The following is a 22,449-nucleotide window of genomic DNA, read 5'->3' as shown; positions in this document are numbered from 1 at the left end:
TAATAAATTTGTTAGTCTCTAAGGTGCCACAAGTACTCCTTTTCTTTTTTCTCTTACTGTGACAGTCTGAGGCCCTGTTCTTAGGCTAAGGCCTTTGGCTAAGCAACAGCGGCAGCCATAACCTGGGACGTGAATGGTCACATCCTCACATTCCGAACTAGTCACGTTGAAGTAAGGTGCTATTCGGCTGTTAGGATACAATCCTGTCCTGATAATGCCCATCACCTCTAGAGAAAGGGAAGTGCCTAGAAGATGTAAAAGGAAACTTAGTTTGATAGCATCCTGCCTGGCAAGAACTGACTTATCAATTGCTGAGATGTGAAATCCTCACTTCTGTATTGTTTTGTCATTATAGTTCCCACTTTGCTATTGTTTGTCTGTATAATCTGTGTCTGGTTCTATGATTGTTTCTGTCTTCTGTATAATTAATTTTGCTGGGTGTAAACTAATTAAGGTGGTGGGATATAATTGGTTACATAATCATGTTACAATATGTTAGGATTGGTTAGTTAAATTTCAGGAAAATGATTGGTTAAGGTATAGCTAAGCAGAACTCAAGTTTTACTATGTAGTCTGCAATCAGGAAGTGGGTGGGTGTGTGGGGGGGAGAAATGGGAACAGGGAATGGGGATGGGGAAATGGGAATCATGTTTTGCTAAGGGGGGAAAATGGGAACAGGGAATGGGGGTGGGGAAATTGGAATCATGTTTGGCTAAGGGCGGGAATGGGAACAGGGACACAGGTAAGGCTCTGTGGTGTCAGAGCTGGGAAGGGGGACACTAAGGAAGGAAACTGGAATCATGCTTGCTGGAAGTTCACCCCAATAAACATCAAATTGTTTGCACCTTTGGACTGAGTGTATTGTTGCTCTCTGTTCATGTGAGAAGGTCCAGGGAAGTGAGCGGGTGAAGGAATAAGCCCCCTAATAGTGGAATTAAGTGTTCGATAGGTTAGAGGCTAGAATGAAGAAAGAAGTGAGGGGCAAGCCTAAGAATTTGCAAAAACAGAAACACAAATCCCTGACGTGTACCAGAAGAGGAGGCATTTTTTACTTTGCTAAGAATGGATCCTGGCCAAGGATTAGGGGCTGGATCCTCAGCTGATGTAAAGTAGAGTAACTCCACTGAAGTCAATGAATTACACCAGCTGAAGAGCTGGCCCTGAGGTCTTTCTCAAATGAGCAAATAAATCTGCATCTCAGACACAACAGACACACTGTAGTAAATGCCTGTGAGGTCTTAAAAGGGTTCTTTTAAACAAATAACGTAGGGCCAGATTGATCTGATCTCTGGCCCACACAGATATTGTGAAGGCTGATTTCCCCACTCTGGCACTTCAAGTGCAGAAGGTAGGGGCCCGCAAGGATTTTAAAAATGAATACTGGCCACTCCAGGCTGGTACTAAACTCCCAAGGTTATAGCTTTTCTCTGACCTTGGATGGGTAGATGCTGCCACCACCCAAGTGCAAAAACCCCTTTGAGAGCCCAGGAAGGCGCACTTGGGAATTCCTTCCTTTGGGGTACCCTCAAGCCCTTTCAACCCCCCGGCCAGGGAAGAGCTGAGAAAGAAAACAACGGAAATCAGCTGTTGCCACCAGCTAATTAAACAACATGTGCACAAACATCTTAGGACACACAATCCAATCCTGTTCTTAACAAAGGTAAATGTTATTAAAAATGAAAGAAAGAAAATACATTTGAAAACTCAGGCTATTGCTAGATTTAAAAAAAAACACAAGAATTAAGCGTCAAGATTAACCTTCTTGAGGTCCAGCTTAAAGGTTACAAGCAAAACAAAAGCATTTGGGTTTAGCACAGAGGAGTCCACAAGCCATAAAGAAATAAACCTAATTGCATCTTCCTAGACATTTCCTGATCTATTTACATATTTGAGGGCTTCAAGTGAGTAGTTCTGGGTATGATTCAGATGATTTTTCATACCTGGCCCCAAACTTCTTACAGCATAGTTCCAGCCTTGTCTCTGCTCTCCGGGAAAACAGACAGACAGACAGACAAAGGGGACGTTTTTTCCCAATTTTAAAAAGTTCTAGCCTTCCCATTGGCTCTTTTGGTCAGGTGCCCACTCCCTTCCTTTTACCTATGCAGGGAGACCTTTTAGCCCTTTACAGGTAAAGCAAGTAGAGAACAGCTACTAACAGGGATTTTATAGCTAACTGGCTGGCTGGGTGTCCATAAAAGGGAGATACCCTCCCCCGCTTTCATTATCACACATTTATCAACATTTGTCTAAATACAGATTTAAGTGCCTACCTTGAGGAACTACAAGTTGGAAAAATGAGCTTTTGGTGAGTTCTAGCAAAGTGTTGTGAATCCATTTTCTCTCCCCACCTGATTGACACATTTCAAATTATGGAACTAAGAACTTCTGACTTTATGCCAACAGAGAAAGATTACAAACCAGACCCGGTAAAACATTTTTAAATTCCATGAACCTTGTTATTAAATAGCTTTTCCATAAATCTGTAGCTACTGCTGATAACATGATGTTGTGGGATGAAGGTTCCCTGGGAGTTCAGTGGGGATAACGTAGATAACTGACTCCATCAATGGTGAGCTATGTTATTGCACCACACTCCGGCCGTACAACCTTTGTGTCATTTGCCTACTCTCATCCCCAACAGATATCTTCCTCTTTCCTTCCAGCAATCTTCTCTAGTTCCTGCTTTCCCATCATCACATCTTGCTCATTCTCACCCGCTCTCCCCTCCATCCTCTCCATCCCATATAATTCCACTCATTCTTCACATCCCCAATCCATTTACTAATTTGCAGTCACTCCCCCGCTCAAAAACACATGCAATGGGTCAGTCTTCAGCTGGTGTACATCTGCATGGCTCTCTATTTATCTCAATGGAATGAGGCAAATCTATGCTACCTGAGGGTCTGATCCTTAATTTTAGGGCCAATGCAGTGAATGGCGAAGCTTCCATGGACTTCACTGGGAACAGGACTTGACCTCTCTGCAACAGCTTGCGGGGAGTGGTTTATCTTCAAACCTTGCTCAGCCATCCTACCATGCCTCAGCAGGATGTGATCCCTCTCTCCTCCCTCCCTCGCTCTGCTCTGGGTAAAGGCCGGCAAGATTTGGCCATTCAATTTACAGCTTTTCAGAAATCAAAGCTGAACCAAAAGGACCAAGCTTGACATCCAGTAGAAGCCTATTAGTTGGGAAGTACTGCAGAAGATCATGATCTTTCATGAAGCCCAATCTTTCGAACTTAAGTCCATGAAGTCTCTTTAGAAATAATGTACACTGAGCCAAGCCCAATGTTTAGAAGTCCAGCAGTTGTCTCCCTAGTCCCAGTTGTCACAGGTATTACTTTTTGGCACTATCCAATAGCCTTGCCAAAGACGGGGTGTTACTACTGTAGCACCAGATCTTTTGCCTATATGAATGTGACTGCAGCATCCAGTTGTTTGTCTTCTTGTGGTTTCCTCCCACCCCCGGAACAGTCTGGATGTTAGAAACATCTTGTGCTCCAAAGCAATGCAATGAATAATCATTTTTCCATCATCCTTTCATGGGATAATATAAAAGACACTAGTGGTAAGGATCATGCTAGCATTGTGTCATGGTTAGAATGATTCCCTATCTTTGTTAATTTAGAGAAAGTTCTCCTAATTTACATTTTAGAAAAGTACTGAGAGGAGATTTGCTAACTATTTATATCTATGTTTTCCTCTCTGATGGACCGCAACTTGTCGTGGTGGCAGGTATGCATGGGCTAAAGACCCTCAGAGCTACATCGTCCGGAGCTTTCATACTCCTGGTAGGGTCCCCCTTGGCAAGCAGGTCTATGGCAAGGCTTCTGACTAACCATGATCCAATCTTCACAAGACCTCAACAGTAGATCAGGTGCGTATAGAGGACTCTGCAGCTGTGAAGGCAGATGAGGGCTGCAGCAGGAGGGAGGCCCCGGTTGTCTTGGATCTCCTTGCCACTGGGTCAGGGTTTTCCTACTGTCAAGTCTCATGTAGTCACCACCTGTGCACTGGTTTCCCCACATTAAAAGATTTCATGCGCAGGCTTCTGCCAAAGGGCTCACATCTGCACAAAGCCCTGCGGTGTCGGATGAGTGGCAGTGAAGACAGGAGCAGTGATTTCTGGGAGTCTTTAGTCTCAAAACTGCATACAGATGACAGCCATGTGACGGTCAGATGGCAGCCATGTGACAGCCTTGTGCTTGGTTGAGACAGAAGTGCATTTCGGCAGCAGCAGCGGCTGTGACTGAGCAGGCCTTTTTAGGATCCCCTCAGCTCACCCCAAATGGGGAGAGGGCTAGAAAAGGTGCCCCAAACAGAGGCTGTCTCTCACTCTTCCAACTGGATGGCCGCATCCAGTGGGATCACTCAACTCCGCGGCCGAAACAAGAGATATAGGACAATTAATTTCACCATCTGGAATGTCCGCACCCTTATGGACTCTCAGCATGGTGAATGCCCAGAAAGAAGAACTGCCATAATTTCCAGAGAACTGGCAAGACTCAACATTGACATTGCAGCTCTTAATGATACCCACCAGGCAGATGAGGGCCAATTAAAAGAGGATGGAGGTGGCTACCCCTTCTCTTGGAAAGGAAAGCTACCTGAAGAGAGATGCATTCACGGGATTGGCTTTGCCATCAAAAATAAGATCACCAGTCAGCTTTTGGAGCATCCTGTGGGGATCAATGAGTGTCTCATGACTCTTCAACTCAAGCTCAGCAACAATCAATATGCCACAGTCATCAGTGGATACGCCCCAACACTTGATGATGAAGAAGACAACAAGGAGCAGTTTTATAGCCACACCGAAGGCAGACAAACTCATCCTCCTGGGAGATTTCAGTGTCAGAGTTGGACGGGACTCCCAACTCTGGAGCAGCACAAAAGGCAAAGAAAGGGTGGGAAATATAAACCCCAATGGTATTCTCCTCAGCAAATGCGTGGAAAGTGGCCTGCTCATCACAAATATCATCTTTAGGCAGAGTAACAAATTTAAGACAACTGGAAACATCCTCAGTCCAAACACTGCACTTCCTTGACTATGTTATTGTCAGAGCCTGAGATTACGCCGATGTCCATATGACATGAGCCATGGGAGGTACAGATCACTGTTGGACAGACCATCGATTAGTAAAATCAATCATGTACCTGCAGCTCGCTCCACCACACCGCAAACACCCAAAGGCTATGTGAAAATGGTACAATGTCAAAGCACTTCAAGACCAAGCCAGCTGCGAGATGTTCCAGCAACACCTGTCTTAGAAACTCTCTAACTTGCCTGATAACATCATTGACATTCAAGAGGACTGACATCAGCTTAAAAATATCATTCACTGTGCATGTGCTGAAATTATAGGATATTCTACTCATTGGCATGAAGACTGGTTTGATGAAAACAACAAGAAAATCCTAGCATTAATTCAACAGAAAAGAACGGCATTCTGTAACTGGCAAAATGATTCCTCTAACCAACAAAAACATGAGGCTTATCACCTGCTCAAAGCTGAAGTCCAAAGGAGGCTACGTGACATCAAAAATAAGTGGTGGCAAGAGAAAACCTCTGAGATTCAGGGTTTTGTAGACCAGGATGACATGAGAAGCTTCTTGCAAGCAACAAAAACTATATATGGGCCAAGCTACAAAGGCCCAACCCCCTTATGTTCCCAGGATTACTCCACCCTCCTCAAGGACAAGGCAGCCATTAAACAATGCTGGAAGGAGCACTTTGAGAGCGTACTAAACTGTGAATCCACAATCTCTGAAGACATCATTGAGTCCATTCCACAACACTCATCAATGGAACACCTTGCTGATCCCGCATCTTCTGAAGCAGTCCAGCGTGCCATCACCCAGACAACAAAAAAACACAAGGCACCAGGCCCAGAGGTCATCCCAGCTGAGGTTTTTAAAGCTGGTGGAACAATGCTCCAGCACAAACTTGGCTAACTCCTTGACAAAATCTGGACCTGTGAAGAAATTCCACCTGACTTTAAGAACACCAACATTGTTACAATATTCAAGAAAGAGGACAAATCTTTGTATGGGAACTACAGAGGTATTTCCCTCCTCTCCATTGCAGAGAAGATCATTGCCTGGATCCTACTAAACAGCCTTTTCCCCCGGCCAAGAAACTCCTCCCGAATCACAGTGTGGCTTCAGACCATCCCAAGACACAACTGACATGATCTTTCTGGCACGACTGATTCAGGAGAAGTGCAGAGAACAACACCAGGAACTCTTCATGGCATTCATCGACCTAACCAAGGCCTTTGACTCTATCAATCATGATGCCCTATGGAAGGTGCTGTGTAGATTTGGCAGTCCAGAGAAATTCATTTCCATCATCAGACTACGCCATCATGGGATGACTGCCACCATTCTGTACAACAGCTCAAAGACCAAACCATTAATTATTCTCACTGGTATCAAGCATGGGTGTGTCATTGCTCCAACACTCTTCTCCGTTTACCTTTCTGTGATCCTGATTCTCAACCATGACCACCTTCCTGATGGAATCGAGAATGAGGATCGTATGTATGGTCAACTCCTCAATCTCCAACATCTCCAAACAAAATCTAAGATCATGAGAATTGGCAAATGACTACGTCATTCTTGCACACAGAGGCTGACCTGCAAAGTACCCTAAATCTTTTTGCAGATGGCTATCACAGCCTGGGTCTCTTTCTCAAAATCAGGAAAACCAAGCCCTCTACCAGCTCTCACTTGCACAAACTACTCTTCGTACTCCACAAATCACCATCATCGGAGAAATCCTGGAAAATATGGACCATTTTCCATACCTTGGCAGCCACCACTCCCGAACAGCCAGCATTGACACAGAAATTGAATAAAGAATCTGCTGCGCCAACACACCCTTTGGAAGACTACTCAAATGAGACTTCAATTATAGGGAGCTGCAAAGAGGAACCAAGATCTTAGTTTACAAGGCAGTTGTCATCCCTACCCTTCTCTATGGTGTGAGACCTGGGTAACCTATAGAAGACATCTCAAGAGGCTGGAGTGGTTCCAACAGCACTGCCTCAGGAGGATTCTCAGGATCGACTGGGAAAACCGATACACTAACATCAGTGTTTTCTCTGCAACCAACATCAGCAGTATAGAAAAGCAGGTCATGAAACACCAGCTCTGCTGGGCTGGCTACTGTGTACCTATGCCTGACACTCACCTCCCAAAGCAAATACTCTTCTCTCAGTTAAGTCAGGGAAGAAGGGCTCGTGGAGGGCAGTGCAAGTGCTTCAAGGAAATAGTGAAAGTACATCTTAAAAAGGGAGGCATCAACCCAACAAACTGGGAGGACTAGGCGAAGAACAGAACACGGTGGCACCACACCATACACCAAGCCACAGCTCACTTTGAGGAGAATAGATGTGCTCATGAGACAGAGAAGCGACAAAGGAGGAAAGTAAGGGCACAAATGTCCAGCCAACAACTATGTCTCCTCCCAGATTACCCCTGACTCTTCTGTGAGAAAATCTGCAGGGCAAACTGGGCTCCTCATCCACTAAAAAACCCACCAATGAACCCCCTTGGCAGACATTATCCTCGAGGGATAGATGAAGGAGACAGCTATGTTTTATATGATGAGCTTATAATACTATATATTGATTATTGCATGCTATTATAGCAGAAAGATGGCACGGTCTGGTCAATGGGCACTGGCATGAGACTCTAGCAAGCAAGGCTCTATTCCTGGCTCTGTCATTTATCTGCTTTGTGATTCTAAGAAACTCAGTCTATTTGGTTTACCCAAGAAGAGGAAGTTAAATGGTGACTTCAGAGTCTAAAAGTACCTACCTGGCTCTTTGCTCAAGAAGAAAAGAGATAACACGATCCAGTAGTTAGATGCTGAAGCTAGACAAATTCTGACAATTTAAACAAAGAGGGCAATTAACCATTGAAACAGCTTACACAGTTGGTGGAGTTCGTGGATTCTCCATAACTTGAAGTCCTTAAACCAAGGCTGGATATTTTTCTAAAACATAAGCCAATAACTTCTAGTTGAACATGATACAGAAATTACTGGGCAAGGTTCTAGGTCCTGTACTATACAGGAGGTCAGACTAGATGATCATAATGGTCCCTTCTGGCCTCATAGTCTATGAGTATTGGGGATTTCCCTTTCAACTCAATGTCTGTTTTGTCTGTTTGTACTGTAAACTTTTGGGGGCAAGTAGTATCTTACTATGTGATTGTAGAGCACCCAGCACAATGGGGCCTAATTTTGGTTGGGATCTCCAGCACCCCCTACAATGGAATTAAGAATAATTGTTATTTGTTCAGTACTGATGGTTATCCCCATAGTTACATAGGAACAAACAAAACAATGTTTAAGGGAAAAGGAAAGAAAATCGTAAGAGGTGAGCAGGAAAACAGGGGAAGAGAGCTCCACTTACTCCCCTTTGCTTTGGGTTCTGCAGTCCCAATGCTGCCTTCCCTGCCCCTTCTGTCAGGCCCTATTCCTGCAAATGGATCTATGCTGGGGAACCCTTATGCCCACATAGAGCATTGCAGATATCAATGGAGCTTTTGCACAGGAGTAAGTTGCTTGGCCACATCTATTTTCAGAATCCGGGCCCTATACCTGAATGACCGATTCCCAAAGCAAGTTGCTTTACCAATCAAAAGTGACACAGGGAAAAGTTCTCATAGATCAGACCAATCTAATGCAGGATTCTTCTCTACACCAGTGGTTCCCAAACTTGTTCTGCCGCTTGTGCAGGGAAAGTCCCTGGCAGGCCAGGCAGGTTTGTTTACCTCCCGTGTCCACAGGTTTGGCCGATCGCAGCTCCCAGTGGCCGCAGTTCACTACTCCAGGCCAATTGGGGCTGCAGGACCTACTGGCCACCGCTTCCAGCAGCTCCCATTAGTCTGGAGCAGCGAACTGTGGCCACTGGGAGCCGCCATCGGGTGAATCTGCGGAAGCGGCAGGTAAACAAACCAGCCCTGCCCACCAGGAACTTTCCCTGCATAAGGGGCGGAACAAATTTGGGAACCACTGATCTACAGCATAGTTCCAAGAGTGAGATTTTCAACAGTGCTTGCCGTTGGCCTAACTCTGCCGCTTCCTTGGACATGAATAGTTTTCCTATTCACTTCAATAGGGACAGATGCCAACACTTCCTTTTGTAACAGAGCACGTTTTCCTTTCAGTGGGAGCCGATTGTAAAATAAAGGCTCTCATTCCTTCTGTATGGCCAGGATGCCTGGGGAAGTTAACAGCACCGAAGACCTTAGCTACCTCTGTGGACATGCTGTGGTTGTTGGCAGTACGCAATACCAACTACAGCAAGTTAACAGTCCCTGCCTTCATTTGCATAAAAAATCTGCTAGGTTTCTGATGCCCATTTGAAAGTGCCACTACAACCGCTAACTAGGGAGGAAGTCTGTCTAGCAGTAATGCCCGGAAGGGTGAATGAATGTCATTACTATAATCACTGCCAATGATTAGCTGTCTGGACAATTCATAGCCACTCTGCACTAACACATTTTAGCGGTTTTGTAATCCCGTCCTCTCTCCCCTCCCCTGTCCACTGGTTTGTTTCATCCGTCTGGTATGTCCTATCTTCCACATCCAAAGATCTTCAAAGCAAGGATTGTAAATTATGCTACACGTCTGTACAGTGCCCAGCACAATGCATCCCAAACTTAGATTATGCCTCTAAGTGCTGCCATAATATCAAATTAACATGATTATTTATTCCCCATTTTGTAGCTGTGTATTTGAGTTTTCCTTCCTAAAGTGTAATATTTTGCACTTGTCTTTACTGAATTTCATCTTATTGATTTTGGATAAATTCTCCAATTTGTCAAAGTCGCTTTGAATTCTAGTCCTGTCCTCCAGAGTGCTTGGAACTCCTCCCAGCATTGTCTCATCTGCAAGTTATATAAGCAAACTCTCCACACTTCATTATCCAAGCCATTAATGAAAATGTTGATTAATATTGGATCCAGGACAGATCCCTCTGAGACCCCACTTAAACCCAGTGTGACAGCAAACCATTGATAACCACTCTGAATATGGTCTTTCAACTACCTGTGCAGCTACCTTATAATAATTTCATCTAGGCACTTCCCTAGTTTGCTTATGAGAATATCATGTGGGATTGTGCGAAAAGCCTTACTAAAGCTAAGATAAATCACATCTACTGCTATCCCCACCCGCTGGGCCAGTAACCCTGTTAAAGAAAGAAGTTATCATACTATACTAGTCTTAGTTCTTGAAGAATCCATGCTAGCTATTACTTATTACCCTATATCCTCTAGGTGCCTACCAACGGATTGTTTAATAATATATTTCAATATCTTTCCAGGTGTCAGAGTTAGGCCGTCTTGTCTATAGTTCTCCAGATACTCTTTGCTCCCCTTTTTAAAAAGATAGGTACTACTTTTGCGCTTCTCCAGTTCTCTCTGAGATTGTTAATGTCTGCTTTTTGAAGTCCATTGTCCTTGCTGTAATGCTCTCACTCTCTCCTTAGAAAAATGAAGCCTATTATTTCATCATCACTTTGACCAGAATCATCTTCCACTTTCAGCCATTTTGATATTTTTAACATGAAAAGTTTGGTTTTGTTTCAAAATGTATGGGGGCATGTGGTTGGTATAAATTAGTTCAACATAAAAATGCCACATTTTAGAGTTATTGAAACACATTTCAATAGTTTTGTCATCCCCTGTCCCCATTTGCCAAGATTTAAGATTTTTGCTTTTTTGTCCCACTTTGGCATGGGAAGTTTTTAAATTTTCAAAAATTTCCCCAGGGTGGAAAATCCATTTCCCACCCTGCTCTAGTGGTAACTGGCTCCTACCACCTGATAGAAATAGCCAGAAAGTTCCTCCCCACCCCTAACCTCCCTTTAAATAAGAAACTGCAAGGTAAGTTCATAGAGACTGCATCGCTGGCTTCTGTATGTTTGCTAGTGAACCCCTCATGTTGACGTAATCCCAAAACTCTGAATTGCAGCCTCCTGTTTCGGCACAATAGCAGAGTGGATCAAGAGAGAAAAATCAGGCTCAAGACACCTTATTACATGTAGCATGGAAAGTCAGACTAGGAATATGCTTCTTGCAACAGGTTATCACACAGATCGAAAAGAGTTAAAGGAAAGACCAGTGTACTGTCAGACACTGACAACATGCAAAATAAGAAATCTGGGCTCACTACAAAGTCAAGACCTAACATCTGAGGTCAGTGATTGATAATCATAGTTCTGACAAGCTGACCTTTTGTAAAGTTCAGTAAATTCTGGCATTGGTATATCATGAATCATGTGCTGTTCTGTACAGCACCTTGAAGCAGGATGTCAAATTTTACTACAGCTGCTGCATTGTGCTTTTTCCACAGTATTATTAGAAGCTCCAGAGGATCTCAGTACCATTTACATGGATTTAAATGAAAAGAAAAAAGAAAAATACATTTTTCAAGCAGAAAGCACAGACACCAAAGCCCTATGTAATTAGTGTATACAAATATTTCCTAAGGAGGCTGTAGAACTAGAAGGGAAACCTTAGTTGTAAGATGTTCGAAACAGAAGCATGCCACATTGGATTATCCTTAGTCTAAGTACTTTTGCTCCCTCCACAGTATCTGAGCACCTAGCAGTCAAACTGCCTGGAGTAAGTTGGGAGCTGAGTACGAGCTCGAGGACCAAATCATATCCCAGCTCAATTGCGCTTCAGATGTCACACCAAAGACAATGCTTGTAGCCAGTCCTATAATTAAAGCTTTACTAACTATGAAAAAGAAGAGAGTTATTTACAAAGTAAAAAAGGAAAGGTAGTACCCGTGGCACCTGGAGACCAAACACATTTCTTAGAGCATAAGCTTCGTGAGCTACAGCTCACTTCATCGGCTGCATTTGGTGGAAAAAGCAGAGGACTGATGATTTATATACCCACCCACACAGAGAGAACCATTCGAAACAATGGGTTTATCATACACACTGTAAGGACGAGTGATCACTTCAGATAAGCCATCACCAGCAGCAGGGGGGGGAAAAGGAGGAAAACCTTTCATGGTGACAAGCAAGGTAGGCTAATTCCAGCAGTTAACAAGAATATCAGAGGAACAGTGGGGGGTGGGGGGGTGGGGGAGAAATAACATGGGGAAATAGTTTTACTTTGTGTAATGACTCATCCATTCCCAGTCTCTATTCAAGCCTAAGTTAATTGTATCCAGTTTGCAAATTAATTCCAATTCAGCAGTCTCTCCTTGGAGTCTGTTTTTGAAGCTTTTTTTGTTGAAGTATAGCCACTCTTAGGTCTGTAAGCGAGTGACCGGAGAGATTGAAGTGTTCTCCAACTGGTTTTTGAATGTTATAATTCTTGACATCTGATTTGTGTCCATTCATTCTTTTACGTAGAGACTGTCCAGTTTAGCCAATGTACATGGCAGAGGGGCATTGCTGGCACATGATGGCATATATCACATTGGTAGATGCGCAGGTGAACGAGCCTCTGATAGTGTGGCTGATGTGATTAGGCCCTATGATGGTATCCCCTGAATAGATATGTGGACAGAGTTGGCAACGGGCTTTGTTGCAAGCATAGGTTCCTGGGATAGTGGTTCTGTTGTGTGGTTGCTGGTGAGTATTTGCTTCAGATTGGGGGGCTGTCTGTAAGCAAGGACTGGTCTGTCTCCCAAGATCTGAGAGAGCGATGGCTCGTCCTTCAGGATAGGTTGTAGATCCTTGATGATGCATTGGAGAGGTTTTAGTTGGGGGCTGAAGGTGATGGCTAGTGGCGTTCTGTTGTTTTCTTTGTTGGGCCTGTCCTGTAGTAGGTGACTTCTGGGTACTCTTCTGGCTCTGTCAATCTGTTTCTTCACTTCAGCAGGTGGGTATTGTAGTTGTAGGAATGCACGATAGAGATCTTGTAGGTGTTTGTCTCTGTCTGAGGGGTTGGAGCAAATGCGGTTATATCGTAGCGCTTGGCTGTAGACAATGGATCGAGTGGTATGATCTGGATGAAAGCTAGAGGCATGTAGGTAGGAATAGCGGTCAGTAGGTTTCCGATATAGGGTGGTGTTTATGTGACCATCGCTTATTAGCACCGTAGTGTCCAGGAAGTGGATCTCTTGCGTGGACTGGTCCAGGCTGAGGTTGATGGTGGGATGGAATTGTTGAACTCATGGTGGAATTCCTCCAGAGCTTCTTTTCCATGGGTCCAGCTGATGAAGATGTCATCAATGTAGAGCAAGTAGAGTAGGGGCATTAGGGGACGAGAGCTGAGGAAGCGTTGTTCTAAGTCAGCCATAAAAATGTTGGCATACTGTGGGGCCATGCGGGTACCCATCGCAGTGCCGCTGATTTGAAGGTATACATTGTCACCAAATGTGAAATAGTTATGGGTCAGGACAAAGTCACAAAGTTAAGCCACCAGGTTAGCGGTGACAGTATCGGGGATACTGTTCCTGACGGCTTGTAGTTCATCTTTGTGTGAAATGTTGGTGTAGAGGCTTCTACATCCATAGTGGCTAGGATGGTGTTTTTAGGAAGATCACCAATGGACTGTAGTTTCCTCAGGAAGTCAGTGGTGTCTCGAAGATAGCTGGGAGTGCTGGTAACGAAGGGCCTGAGGAGGGAGTCTACATAGCCAGACAATCCTGCTGTCAGGGTGCCATTGCCTGAGATGATGGGGCGTCCAGGATTTCCAGGTTTATGGATCTTGGGTAGCAGATAGAATACCCCAGGTCGGGGCTCCAGGGGTGTGTCTGTGCAGATTTGTTCTTGTGCTTTTTCAGGGAGTTTCTTGAGCAAATGCTGTAGTTTCTTTTGGTAACTCTCAGTGGGATCAGAGGGTAATGGCTTGTAGAAGTGGTGTTGGAGAGCTGCCTAGTAGCCTCTTGTTCATACTCCGACCTATTCATGATGACGACAGTACCTCCTTTGTCAGCCTTTTTGATTATGATGTCAGAGTTGTTTCTGAGGCTGTGGATGGCACTGTGTTCTGCATGGCTGAGGTTATGGGGTAAGCGATGCTGCTTTTCCACAATTTCAGCTCGTGCACGTCGGCGGAAGCAGTCTGAGTCCACCCAGAATCCTTCTTTTTGTAGTGTTGGCAGGAAGGTCTCTGTGGGTTAATATGTTGGTCAGAGGTGTGTTGGAAATATTCCTTGAGTCTGAGACGTCGAAAATAGGATTCTAGGTCACCACAGAACTGTATCATGTTCGTGGGGGTGGAGGGGCAAAAGGAGAGGCCCCGAGATACGACAGATTCTTCTGCTGGGCTAAGAGTATAGTTGGATAGATTAACAATATTGCTGGGTGGGTTACGGGAACCATTGTTTTGGCCCCTTGTGGCATATAGTAGTTTAGATAGCTTAGCGTCCTCTTTCTTTTGTAGAGAAGCAAAGTGTGTTTTGTAAATGGCTTGTCTAGTTTTTGTAAAGTCCAGCCACGAGGAAGTTTGTGTGGAAGGTTGGTTCTTTATGAGAGTATCCAGTTTTTGAGAGCTCATTCTTAATCTGTCCCTGTTTGCCTGTATGATGTCCATCTGTTTTGCATTGGAAGAGGAAGATGATGTCTGTCTGTATCTGTGCGAGGTTTTTCATGAAGCTCACGAAGCTTATGCTCTAATAAATTGTTAGTATCTAAGGTGCCACGGGTACTCCTTTCTTTTTGCGAATACAGACTAACACGGCTTGCTACTCTTAAACCTGCATTATGCAAGGCACTGAATTTTAGCCGTATAGAGTGGAAATCTGTCAACTTCATGAAAAACTGGCCACAGTACAGGACAGGACATCATCTCCTCTCCAAATGCAAACAGATGGACATCATACTGAAAGGACTGAAGGTAAAAAATCCATTACAATCTACATACCACACAGACTATGCTGACAGCTTGTGCCACACACTCTCAAAGAAACTGCGGAACCACCTGATCAACATCCTCTACAGCAAACAGGGAAAGATTAAGAATGAGCTCTCAAAACTGGATACTCTCATAAAGAACCAACCTTCCACACAAACTTCCTCGTGGCTGGACTTTACAAAAACTAGACAAGCCATTTACTACACACACTTTGCTTCTCTACAAAAGAAAAAGGACACTAAGCTATCTAAACTACTACATGCCACAAGGGGCCACAACAGTGGTTCCCGTAACCCACCCAGCAATATTGTTAATCTATCCAACTATACTCTGACATCATAATCAAAAAGGCTGACAAAGGAGGTACTGTCGTCATCATGAATAGGTCGGAGTATGAACAAGAGGCTACTAGGCAGCTCTCCAACACCACTTTCTACAAGCCATTACCCTCTGATCCCACTGAGAGTTACCAAAAGAAACTACAGCATTTGCTCAAGAAACTCCCTGAAAAAGCACAAGAACAAATCCGCACAGACACACCTCTGGAGCGCCGACCTGGGGTATTCTATCTGCTACCCAAGATCCATAAACCTGGAAATCCTGGACACCCCATCATCTCAGGCATTGGCACCCTGACAGCAGGATTGTCTGGCTATGTAGACTCCCTCCTCAGGCCCTTCGTTACCAGCACTCCCAGCTATCTTCGAGACACCACTGACTTCCTGAGGAAACTACAGTCCATTGGTGATCTTCCTAAAAACACCATCCTAGCCACTATGGATGTAGAAGCCCTCTACACCAACATTCAACACAAAGATGGACTACAAGCCGTCAGGAACAGTATCCCCGATACTGTCAAGGCTAACCTGGTGGCTGAACTTTGTGACTTTGTCCTGACCCATAACTATTTCACATTTGGTGACAATGTATACCTTCAAATCAGCGGCACTGCGATGGGTACCCGCATGGCCCCACAGTATGCCAACATTTTTATGGCTGACTTAGAACAACGCTTCCTCAGCTCTCGTCCCCTAATGCCCCTACTCTATTTGCGCTACACTGATGACATCTTCATCATCTGGACCCATGGAAAAGAAGCTCTTGAGGAATTCCACCATGATTTCAACAATTTCCATCCCACCATCAACCTCAGCCTGGACCAGTCCACACAAGAGATCCACTTCCTGGACACTACGGTGCTAATAAGCGATGGTCACATAAACACCACCCTATATCGGAAACCTACTGACCGCTATTCCTACCTACATGCCTCTAGCTTTCATCCAGATCATACCACTCGATCCATTGTCTACAGCCAAGCGCTACGATATAACCGCATTTACTCCAACCCCTCAGACAGAGACAAACACCTACAAGATCTCTATCATGCATTCCTACAACTACAATACCCACCTGCTGAAGTGAAGAAACAGATTGACAGAGCCAGAAGAATACCCAGAAGTCACCTACTACAGGACAGGCCCAACAAAGAAAACAACAGAACGCCACTAGCCATCACCTTCAGCCCCCAACTAAAACCTCTCCAACGCATCATCAAGGATCTACAACCTATCCTGAAGGACGAGCCATCGCTCTCTCAGATCTTGGGAGATAGACCAGTCCTTGCTTACAGACAGCCCCCCAATCTGAAGCAAATACTCACCAGCAACCACACACCACACAACAGAACCACTAACCCAGGAACCTATCCTTGCAACAAAGCCCGTTGCCAACTCTGTCCACATATCTATTCAGGGGATACCATCATAGGGCCTAATCACATCAGCCACACTATCAGAGGCTCGTTCACCTGCGCATCTACCAATGTGATATATGCCATCATGTGCCAGCAATGCCCCTCTGCCATGTACATTGGCCAAACTGGACAGTCTCTACGTAAAAGAATGAATGGACACAAATCAGACGTCAAGAATTATAACATTCAAAAACCAGTTGGAGAACACTTCAATCTCTCTGGTCACTCGATCACAGACCTAAGAGTGGCTATACTTCAACAAAAAGAAAAGGAGTACCGGTGGCACCTTAGAGACTAACAAATTTATTAGAGCATAAGCTTTCGTGAACTACAGCTCACTTCATCGGATGATGATAATGATGAGCTGTAGCTCACGAAAGCTTATGCTCTAATAAATTTGTTAGTCTCTAAGGTGCCACAAGTACTCCTTTTCTTTTTGCAAATACAGACTAACACGGCTGCTACTCTGAAACCTGTTATTTCCCCATGGTATTTCTCCCTCCCACCCCACCCCCCACTGTTCCTCTGATATTCTTGTTAACTGCTGGAATTAGCCTACCATGCTTGTCACCATGAAAGGTTTTCCTCCTTTCTCCCCCTGTTGCTGGTGATGGCTTATCTTAAGTTATCACTCTCCTTACAGTGTGTATGGTAAACCCATTGTTTCATGTTCTCTGTGTGTGTGTGTGTATATAAATCTCTCCTCTGCTTTTTCCACCAAATGCATCCGATGAAGTGAGCTGTAGCTCACGAAAGCTTATGCTCTAATAAATTTGTTAGTCTCTAAGGTGCCACGGGTACTCCTTTTCTTTTTGCGAATACAGACTAACATGGCTGCTACTCTGAAACCTGTCATTTACAAAGTAAAAGCACTAAACATATACACAAATGAGTTAATCGCAGTTAACTCGCGTGATTAACTCAAAACCATTAATCACACTGTTAAACAATAGAATACCAATTGTAACTTATTAAAATGTTTTTGGATGTTTTTCTACATTTTCAAATACATTAATTTCTATTACAACACAGAATACAAAGTGTGCAGAGCTAATGTGATATTATTTTTGTTACAAATATTTGCACTTTTAAAAGATAAACAAAAGAAATAGTATTTTTCAATTCACCTCATATAAGTACTGTGCTGTCATCTCTTTATCATGAAAGTGTAACTTACAAATGTAAATATTTTTGTTACATAACTGCACTCAAAAACAAAGCAATGTAAAACTTTAGAGCCTGCAAGTCCACTCAGTCCTATTTCTTGTTCAGCCAATCGTTAAGACAAACAAGTTTGTTTACATTTACGGGACATACTGCTGACTGCTTCTTATTTACAATGTCACCTCAAAGTGACATTGTAAAAAATAATTCATTAATTAAATTTGTGACTGAACTCCTTGGGGGGAAATTTTATGTCCCCTGCTCTTTTTACCTGCATTCTGCCACATATTTCATGTTATAGCAGTCTTGGATGATGACCCAGCACATGGTGGTCATTTTAAGAACACTTTCACAGCATATTTGACAAAATGCAAAGAAGGTACCAATGCGAGATTTCTAAAAATTGCTACAGCACTCGACCCAAGGTTTAAGAATCTGAAGTGCCTTCCAAAATCTGAGAGGGACGAGGTGTGGAGCATGCTTTCAGAAGCCTTAAAAGAGCAACACTCTGATGTGAAAACTACAAAACCCAAACTACCAAAAAAGAAAATCAACCTTCTGCTGGTGGCATCTGAGTCAAATGAAGAAAATGAACATGCGTCGGTCCGCACTGCTTTGGATTGTTATCGAGCAGAACCTGTCATCAGTATGGATGTATGTATTCTGGAAAGGTGGTTGAAGCATGAAGGCACATAAATATCTTGCGACACCAGCTACAACAGTGCCATGCAAACACCTGTTCTTACTTTCAGGTGGCATTGTAAACAAGATGTGGGAAGCATTATCTCCTGCAAATTGTAACCAAACTTGTTTATCTGGGCGATTGGGTGAAGTAGGACTGAGTGGACTTGCAGGTTTTACGTTATTTTATTTTTGAACGCAGTCATTTTTTGTACATAATTCTACATTTGTAAGTTTATCTTTCATGATAAAGGGATTGCACTATGATACTTGTACGAGGTGAATTGAAAAATACTATTTCTTTTATTTTTTACAGTGCAAATATTTGTAATTAAAAATAAATATAAAGTGAGCACTGTACATTTTGTATTCTGTGTTGTAATTGAAATCAACATATTTGAAAATGTAGAAAACATCCAAAAATATTTAAATAAATCGTATTCTATTATTAAAAGCACAATTAATCTCAATTACTTTTTTTAACCGCATGATTAATCAAGATAATTTTTTTAATCGCTTGACAGCCCTAATTCCTACCTGTACTATAGTCTGTCTTCTTTAATATTCAATCAATCAATATATAATATTTAAAAAATTCTAGGCACCATGTAGACCTTCACAGAGGTGATTTCATTTCTGAACAAGTCACTTCCATTTTCCTGAGTACAAAAGTGTTTATGCAGAACTTCTTCATTTGCAGATCTTCTTCATTTACACAAACTTTAGCAGAACAGCTTCCAAATGCTGTCAGACCCACTAAATGGAGAAGGACCCCCAGGAAATGCTTTCACATCATCTGCTCAAGGGCTTGATTAGATAACCTGGTATCAGGAGCTTTGCATTGATTTCTGGACATGATTACTTTTAAGTAAGATGGACTAATCATATGGATTTTCACCCTTTAGTACCCAACCGGGTTCCTTAAAGACATCCTGCCTTAGTATCTAATATTATATATTGCAGCAACAGTGTTCCTTTAGAAAGAGAGAACAGTAGCATGTTACCTCCTCTTTATCAGCTACATTTGTGGTTTCTTCTCTATGTAATGTATATGGTACTGATAAATGTGAAGCGATTTCAAGGAGACTGCATGGAATAAACAAGACTCAGTTGCACCAGATTGCCAAGTACTCTAGTTATCTATGCAGTCCAAGCACTGAGATGTCAAAAGCATGTCCAAGGCAGCAAATTATGACAAATGGAGGATCATAAAACAAAACAAGAAATGGAATTAGTACAATTCCTCAATAGATTCCTCCCCAAAAACCAGTTTACTTAGTTCACAAGGGACCTGCTTGCATAGAAAACCACCTGTCAGACACCGAAGAGTAAAAATGTAAACTACTTTGCAAGGCTTGTGTGTCAGTTTAGGGCAGATTACATGTAGGAGCATTAAGTAGGGAAGGGTAGATTAGCAGAGAAGCCAGTGAAAGCAGCTCTGGATTTGTTTTTTGACACACTAGAACAACAATGAGGTTGGAAGGCACACATTGTGTCTGCTAGCAGATAGGAGTTGCATCTTTGCAAGCAAAGAAATACATTGGTGTGGAGATATGTAGCCACTGATAATTATGCTCCTTAACATCTTGTTTGTTTTCATTCTGGTATGACAGTTGTTTAGTGCTCTTCAGTGTTTCTACCCTTTGATGGGAGAGAGCAAGAGACCGAGAAATAGAGATGAACTGAAAAGACCATTTTGCAATTTTAGTCGTGTTTCAAAAGCGCTCAGCAGTTGCCTAAATCTCCTCCCACTGAAGTCAATGTTGGATGCTATTTTACCAGCAGCTGTTTAAAGTCCAGCTAAAGCCCATATGATCAATAACTAGAACAACACATAGCCGCTCAGTGGAGAGCTTTGCAAGAGAAGTGTTTATGCAAGAGGAAAGCAGATTGAATGAGACGGTAGGTTCTCAATCAAGCTTTTAAAAACAAAGGAAAATATGTGTCGCCTACCTGTACAAGGGAAAAGTTGAGGTGAAAGTTGAGGCTTCTTGTTTTAAGTGACAGGGAAAATTGTCTACCTGAGAGCCATCATCAATATATAGACCACCTGTCCCTTATCCTCCTGCTCAGAAGTGATCAGGATTATCTTCTCAGTTCTGCCACAAATTTCATGTGACTTTGTGTAATACACGCAGCCTATCCTTCTGTAAAAGGTGGATAATGATGCCTACTAAAAGTCGATGTTATTAAAAGGTCAACAGTTACTGTACTGCTCCCTATGCTTCCACAAGAAAATAGTAGCATCTCTGATACCACAATTTAGTAACTGTGTATATATTCACTTTTAGATGGTGACCACTTGCATCCCACTAAGGTGTTGTGAAGATTAAGGCTGGGATTTTCAGAGAAGCCTAATTCATCAATGTTCACAAAGTTCTCAGAGATCCTCAAATTGAAGAAGCTATAAAGATGCAAGCTACTATGTCATATATCCCCCTCCCTGTAGTTACTGTAATTCATGGATACAGGCTCTGAAACAGGATGGAAAAAATGCACTAGAATTAAAATCCCAGTTCTACACATCTGTGAACTTTGAAATGTTTGGAATCAGAGTCAGTATGTGGAACTGAATTTCACAGAGAATTCCTATTTCTGCCCTGAGTTAAGCCAAAACCCCAGATCCAAACAGCCTTGAAATCTAGCTTTTACGGCTAAGCCCCATCTCTACACATAGCACACAAGTGGCAGTATCCCTAGGATAGCAGGCATATTTTTACTAGCGCATCTAATCCTCTGTGACTACTGAGTATTTGGAAACTTCTTTGTCAACTGAAAGCAAATTGTAGCTCTGATCCTTCACCGAGCTCTATTAATGAAGACATTCAACTCAATGGTGTATATCATCAGCAGCTGCAAATCAGTGCAACTCCTCTGCTATGTTGATTTACGCGAGCCAGGAATCTAGCTCAATAGAGCTCTGGTTTAGTGGTCCTGCTGAAGGACTGGGATTTATAAGAAAATCGATGATGGTACCAAACTAGCAAGTGTTTTGACTCGATTATGTAGCATATCCATTTTCAGAAGAGGCAGGAAATGGCATGTGCCTTTTTTAGATGCACCTTTACATACAACTCAGCATCTGTACTGAACTCTTACCTGGATGAATTAGAGCTGCTAGTGTGTGATTTAATTTTACTGTAGATTAAATATTGACTACCGAAGAGTGTTACTTTTTGCTGACACCTTGATGAATGATCATAGCCTGATGCTTAAATTGTAAGGTTGGCTGGTTTCTTTAAAATTACTTTGAATGGGGGCGGGGGAGAGAAAACACTTGCAAGGAAAATCATAATGAACTTCATATTACTGTGAACGTTGCCACATTTTCTCTCCTTCTGTGCTAATTTGATGTGGAAAATATGATGATTTGTGTGCTGCACATAACTAATTTGTATGCCTTTCAAAGCTTTTGTTGAACAGACAGGCTGAGATTAAAACTATTAATCCAACATATTAAAGAACAAAACAGCTGGATCTCTCTGGGTACCCTTGTACAGTACAGACACAAACTTATAGGCATTTTGTTGATTAAAAAATGTAAACTTATTGGAATGAACATGCAGAGCCAGATTCTCAGCTGGTGTAAATTGGAAGTTAGTAGAACTACACTGGTTTACAGGCTAGCTTAGAATGTGGTCTACAGTTCATAGACCAACTTTTCACTGTAGCAGTGCTGACAACAAAAAGCTCTCAGACCGCAAAAAAAAAAAAAAAAAAAAAAAGGGAAAGGTACATTTTTTTAAACTGCTTCATGGAAGAATTAGTCCCTCAGTTCTCACGCATGGTAGATGTAGGACTAGATGTTTGCTCACTGTTTTGAAAACATACCCACTCTAAATTCAGTGGGTAGAACATCAGTATTTTCTGTAGGCATTTGCCTCCAAACTTCCTAACATGTTAATGTAGCGCCAGGTCTAGTTACAAGACAAGCTCTTGTGTCTCTGTCAATATAGTCAAAGGTGTGAAGTGCAATAGAGAAGTCAACCTGGAAAGCTAGGAATGTTTTAA

This window comes from Dermochelys coriacea, chromosome 5, assembly GCF_009764565.3.
Source record: "Dermochelys coriacea isolate rDerCor1 chromosome 5, rDerCor1.pri.v4, whole genome shotgun sequence".
Lineage (NCBI taxonomy): Eukaryota > Metazoa > Chordata > Testudines > Dermochelyidae > Dermochelys > Dermochelys coriacea.
The sequence above is the reverse complement of the archived record's forward strand: the minus strand, read 5'-3'. Positions refer to the sequence as shown.